We start from the raw sequence: 7128 nt of genomic DNA, 5'->3' as shown, positions 1-7128 counted from the left end.
GAGTTGTAAAAAAAACTGTGATGATCATCATTATTAGAGCATTGTCCCAGTGAGGAAAGGATGATGGATACTATGATTCCCCCATAAGTCGGGATGAGACTCTGGAAGAAAAAAAAAGAGGCCATAAAAAAAGAAAAGGCCCAAATAAAAAAATTGAGAGAAAAAGAGAGAAGGGACAATGCTGCTATCCTTTTACCACACTTGTGCTTTAGAGTAGCACCATGATCTTCATGATAGAGAGTCTCATATGTTGTCACTTCCATTTACTAGTGGGAATTTTTCATTATAGAACTTGGCTTGTATATTCCAATGATGGGCTTCCTCAAAATGCCCTAGGTCTTCGTGAGCAAGCAAGTTGGATGCACCCCACTAGTTTCCTTTTGTTGAGCTTTCATATATTTATAGCTCTAGTGCATCCGTTGCATAGCAATCCCTACTCACTCACATTGATATCTATTAATGGGCATCTCCATAGCCCGTTGATACGCCTAGTTGATGTGAGACTATCTTCTCCTTTTTGTCTTCTCCACAACCACCGTTCTATTCCACATATAGTGCTATGTCCATGGCTCACGCTCATGTATTGCGTGAAAGTTGAAAAAGTTTGAGATTATTAAAGTATGAAACAATTGCTTGGCTCGTCATCGGGGTTGTGCATGATTAAATACTTTGTGTGATGAAGATAGAGCTTAGCCAGACTATATGATTTTGTAGGGATAACTTTCTTTTGGCCATGCTATTTTGAGAAGACATGATTCCTTGCTTAGTATGCTTGAAGTATTACTGTTTCTTATATCAATATGAACTTTTATTTTGTATTACTTGGATCTGAACATTCATGCCACAATGAAAGAAAATTACATTATGAATTATGCTACGTAGCATTCCACATCAAAAATTCTATTTTTATCATTTACCTACTCGAGGACGAGCAGGAATTAAGCTTGGGGATGCTTGATACTTCTCCAACGTATCTATAATTTTTGATTGTTCCATGCTATTATATTACCTGTTTTGGATGCTTATGGGCTTTATTCTACATATTTTTATCATTTTTGGGACTAACCTACTAACTGGAGGCCCAGCCCATATTGCTGTTTTTTGCCTATTTCAGTATTTCAAAGAAAAGGAATATCAAACAAAGTCCAAACGGAATGAAACCTTCGGGAGCGTTATTTTTGGAACAAATCTGATCCGGAGAGCTTGGGGTGCAAGTCAAGAAAGCTCCGAGGGCCCCACGAGATAGGAGGGCGCCCCCCCTGTAGGGCGCGCCCCCTGTCTCGTGGGCCCCTCGGGCATCCACCGACGTACTTCTTCCTCCTATATATACCTACGAACCCCGAAAACATCCAGGGGCACCACGAAACACAATTTCCACCACCGTAACCTTCTGTGTCCGCGAGATCCCATCTTGGAGCCTTCGCCGACACTCTGCTGGAGGGGGAATCGACCATGGAGGGCCTCTACATCAACATCCTTGCCCCTCCTATGAGTTGTGAGTAGTTTACCACAGACCTACGGGTCCATAGTTATTAGCTAGATGGCTTCTTCTCTCTTTTTGGATCTCAATACAATGATCTCCCCCTCTCCTGTGGAGATCTATTCGATGTAATCTCTTTTTGCAGTGTGTTTGTCAAGATCCGATGAATTGTGAGTTGATGTTCAGATTTATCTACGGTTATTAATTGAATCTTCTCTGAATTCTTTTATGTATGATTGAGTTATCTTTGCAAGTCTCTTCGAATTATCGGTTTGGTTTGGCCTACTAGATTGATCTTTCTTGCCATGGGAGAAGTGCTTAGATTTGGGTTTCAATCTTGCGGTGTTCTTACCCAGTGACAGAAAGGGTTGCAAGACACGTATTGTATTGTTGCCATCGAGGATAACAAGATGGGGTTTATATCATATTGCATGAGTTTATCCCTCTACATCATATCATCTTGCTTAATGCGTTACTCCGTTCTTATGAACTTAATACTCTAGATGCATGCTGGATAGCGGTCGATGTGTGGAGTAATAGTAGTAGATGCAGGCAGGAGTCGGTCTACTTGTTTTGGATGTGATGCCTATATACATGATCATGCCTAGATAACGTCATAATTATTCGCTTTTCTATCAATTGCTTGACAGTAATTTGTTCACCCACCGTAATACTTATGCTCTCGAGAGAAGCCTCTAGTGAAACCTATGGCCCCCGGGTCTATCTCTTATCATATTTGCTTTCAATCTACTTTTATTTGCATCTTTACTTTTCTTGCATCTATGTCATAAAATACCAAAAATATATCTATCTTATCATACTATCTTTATTAGATCTCACTTTCGCAAGTGGCCGTGAAGGGATTGACAACCCCTTTATTGCGTTGGTTGCGAGTTCTCAGTTTGTTTGTGTAGGTGTGTGGGACTTTTGAGGAGCCTCCTACTGGATTGATACCTTGGTTCTCAAAAAATGAGGGAAAAAAATACTTATGCTACACTTGCTGCATCACCCTCTCCTCTTCGGGGAAAACCAACGCTAGCTCAAGACGTAGCAAACGCGTGCGTGGATCACACCATAGGGTTAGTTGTATGTTGATAGGACTATGCATTAGGAGGCAAGATCGATAGAAACTTCTTCATAGCATAGAAATTGATACATACGAAATTGAAGGGGGACCAATACATCTAAATGCTCTAGTTGGGTCTTACCTTAATGAAATTATTAGTATTTGCAGATGCTTGATAATAGTTCCAATCATAAGTGCATAGAAGTCCAAGTAAGGGATGACATGCTAGCATAGGACTCACCACATAAAAACTTGCCATCGGTGTAGTAACATATCCCATTACACTTGCAAAGTAGTTTATTTCTTGTTTCTAGGTAACACAAACATTTAGTATGTGTAGAGTTGTATCGGTGATCGATAGAACTTGAGAGAATATTAATTCTACCTTTAAATCCTTGTTAGGTTCGACACTCTTATCGAAAAGGCTACAACTAATCCCCTACACTTCTGGGTTACCAAGACCTTTTCTAGCGCCGTTGTCGGGGTGCAATAGCATGGGGTGAATATTCTCGTCTGTACTTGTTGGCTTAATCATCAAATATTTTTTTCCTGTTCTAAGTTGTTCTCTATCATTAGTTATGGATATAGAACACGAAATACTGCTACTTGTAATCTGTGTTGGTATTTCCCTGAAGAGGAGGGGATGATTGCAGCATAGCAAATGTACGTATTTCTCTCAATTATGAAACCAAGGTTATCAATCCAGTAGGAGAACCAAGCAACACTATGTAAACAACACCTCCACACAAACAACAAATACTTGCAACCCAACGCGTAAAGGGGTTGTCAATCCCTCAACGGTATTGAGATAGATTAAATTGTATGATATATGATAAATAGATCTAACTAAAACACAAAATAAAATAAATGAAGGAAAATTGCAGCAAGGTATTTTTGGTTTTAATATATGATAGGAAATATACCCGAGGGCCATAGTTTTCACTAGAGGCTTCTCTCGAGAAAATAGATTACTGTTGGGCAATTGATAGAAAAGCAAATAATTATGATGATATCCAAGACAATGATCATGTATATAGGCATCGCGTCCAAGATTAGTAGACCATAACGATTCTGCATCTACTACTATAACACCACACATCGACTGCTATCCAGCATGCATCTAGTGTATTAAGTTCATGGAAAAACGGAGTAATGCATTAGGCAAGATGACATGATGTACACAAGATAAACTCACGTATGAATAACCCCCAGCTTTTTACCTTTAATAGCAACGATACATGCATGTCATGGCTCGTTTTGTCACTGATATTGGGCACCACAAGATCAAACCCATCACAAAGCACCTCTTCCCATGGCAAGTTAAATCAATCTAGTTGGCCAAAACAAACCAATAAACCGAAGAAGAAATACGAGGCTATAACAATCATGCATAAAAGAGTTCAGAGAAGACTCGAATAATGTTCATGGATAGATCATATCATAAACTCACAATTCATCGTACCCCAACAAACACACCACAAAAAAGAGTTACATCAAATAGATCTCCAAGAACATCAAGGAGAACATTGTATGAAGATCAAAAAGAGAGAAGAAGCCATCTAGCTACTAACTACGGATCCGTAGGTCTTTGGTAAACTACTCACGCATCATCAGAGGGGCAACAAGGATGATGAAGAACCCCTCCGTGATCATTGCCCCCTCCGGCAGAGTGCCGAAAAATACATCTAGACTAGATCTCGTGGTTCTGGAACTGGAGGTGGCAGAAAAAGTATTTCGTTGAATCCCCTAGGATTTTTGGGATTTTAGAGTATTTATAGAGGTGGAGATAGGTCAAGGAGATGCCTATGGGCTCCACTACCCATCAGGGCGCGCCAGAGGCCCCTGTCGTGCCCTAGTGTCTAGTGTTCCCCACCTTCATATTCTCGTGTACTCCAGAAGCTTCCAGGGTCTCTTATCACCAGAAAAAATCTCCAAAAAGTTTCATGGCATTTGGACTTTGTTTGCTATTGATATTCTGCAAAGTAAAAAACAAGCAAAAAACAACAACTGGCACTGGGCACTAGGTTAATAGGTTAGTCCCAAAAAATGATATAAAGTTGCTAGTAAATGCATATAAAACATCCAAGATTTATACTTTGGTAGCATGGAACAATAAAAAATTATAGATACACAGACGTATCAAGCATTCCCAAGCTTAATTCTTGCTTGTCCTCGAGTAGGTAAATGACAAAAATAGAATTTTTGATGTGGAATGCTACCTATCATGTTCATCACATATTCTTTTCTTTTGTAGCATGGACATTTGGACTTTAAGTGATTCAAAGCAACAGTCTATAATTCGACATGAAGACATCAATACTCAAGCATATCAACAAGCAACCATGTCTTTCAAAATATCAACACTAAAGAAAGCTATCTCTAGCCCATTATGCTCAATCATTGATCCATTCATGAAACACACTCAAATATTTGCTACATCCAATGCACAAGTATGACAATAGTATTCCCTAGTTGGTGCTTTATAAGAGAAGATGGATACTCAAAAAATAAAAATTGCATAAAAGTAAATAGATAGGCCCTTCACAGAGGGAAGCGGAGATTTGTAGAGGTGCCAGAGCTCAAAGCTTAAATTGAGCGATAAAATTGTTCTAAGAGGCATGCTTTTCCTACCAACAAAAACGACAAAGAATTCCAATATCTTCCATGCTAGATAAATCATAGGCGGTTCCCGAACATAAAATAAAGTTTATTTCCTTTCCACCATTCTTACACAATCCATGGCTAGCCGTATCCATGGGTGCCTTTCGTACCAACACTTTCCAAGGAATTTATTATGAACAACATATAAGAATTTTTTCCATTTCGAGACTAGGCATGCCTATTACATGCCACACTCTCGTGCAACGACAAGTGAATAAACACTCATCTTGACCTAGCATGGAAAATATTGGCCACCCCGTGCCGCTTCATGAGCAGTACAGGCACACAAAAAGGAAATCCATTTTGAAAATTAGAGTTGGCACATACAAATTTACTTGGAACGACATGGAAATACCACATATAGGTAGGTATGGTGGACTAATTTGGCAAAACTTTAGTTTAAGGAGTTTGGATGCACAAGCAGTATTCCCGCTTAGTACAAGGGAAGGCTAGCAAATGGATTGAGAAGCAACCAACCAAAAAAATGAAAACGGTCATAAATGAGCATTGAACATAACTAACACCAAATAATGCACCACAAGTAGGATGTGAATTAGTTGCATAACTATTGACTTTCATGCTTGCATAGGGAATAACAAACCTACACACCAATATTCTTACTAAGGCATAATTACTCACCAACATAACTCACATATCACTATCTCCATATCGCAAAACTATTGCAAGGAATCAAGTTTAATATCCAATGATCTTCATGAAAGTTTTTATTTTATCCCTCTTGGATATCTATCACTTTGGAACTAAATTCATATCTTTAAGCAAATTACCATTTCTAATAACAAGCTCTCAAATAAGTTTAAGTGAAGCACAAGAGCATAAATATTTCTTCAATATTTTCAACTCTCAGATAATATAAGTGAAGCATGAGAGCATATTTCTTAAAAAAATTACTAAGTCTCAAAATGATCTAAGTGAAGCATGAGAGCATATTTCTTCAAAATTTTACTAACTCTCAAAATAATCTAAGTCAAGCATGAGAGCATTTCTTGAAAAATTAAACGACCACCATGCTCAAAAAGATATAAGTGAAGCACTAGAGTAATTCCCTAGCTCAAAAACATTTAAGTGAAGCACAAAGAGCAATTCTAACAAATCATAGCATCATTATGGTTCTCTCAAATAGGGTGTCCAGCAAGGATGGTTGTGACAAACTAAAAAGCAAAACAAGCAAAGAGTCGTATAACACAAGACGCTCCAAGTAAAACTCATGATATGTGAAGAATAAAAATATAGCTCCAAGTAAAATTACCGATGGTCGTTAGAAGAAAGAGGGGATGCCTTCTGGGGCATCCCCAAGCTTAGTTGCTTGGTATTCCTTGAATATTACCTTAGAGTGCCATGGGCATCCCCAAGCTTAGGCTCTTGTCACTCCTTATTCCTTCATCCATCGTGATCTCACCCAAAACTTGAAAACTTCATTCACACAAAACTTAACAAAACCTTCATGAGATCCGTTAACATAATAAAGCAAATCACCACTTTAAGTACTGTTGCAAACCCATTCATATTTTATTATTATATTATACCTATTATATTCTAACTTTAACATGGCTTATACCCCCCGATACAATCCATAGATTCATCAAAATAAGCACACAATGCAACAAAAATAGAATCTGTCAAAAACAGAACAATCTGTAGTAATCTAAACTTTAACCTTACTTATCTAACTCCAAAAATTCTGAAAACTTAGGACAACGTGGGAAATTTTTATATCAATCATGTGTAAAAATTCAGAATTGTTCGTCACTCGAGTGATTTTTAACAATTCTTCTACTGGACGCAACAGTGTTTGTTAATGCACAGAATCAAAGCAACTATCACCCAAACACAATCATTACAGAAGCATAATTGTATATTTATTAAATAACAAAAAAAGGATAACTATTGTGTTGCCTCC

The sequence above is a fragment of the Triticum aestivum genome, chromosome 7B (assembly GCF_018294505.1).
Source record: "Triticum aestivum cultivar Chinese Spring chromosome 7B, IWGSC CS RefSeq v2.1, whole genome shotgun sequence".
NCBI lineage: Eukaryota > Viridiplantae > Streptophyta > Magnoliopsida > Poales > Poaceae > Triticum > Triticum aestivum.
This window is presented reverse-complemented; position numbering follows the sequence as displayed.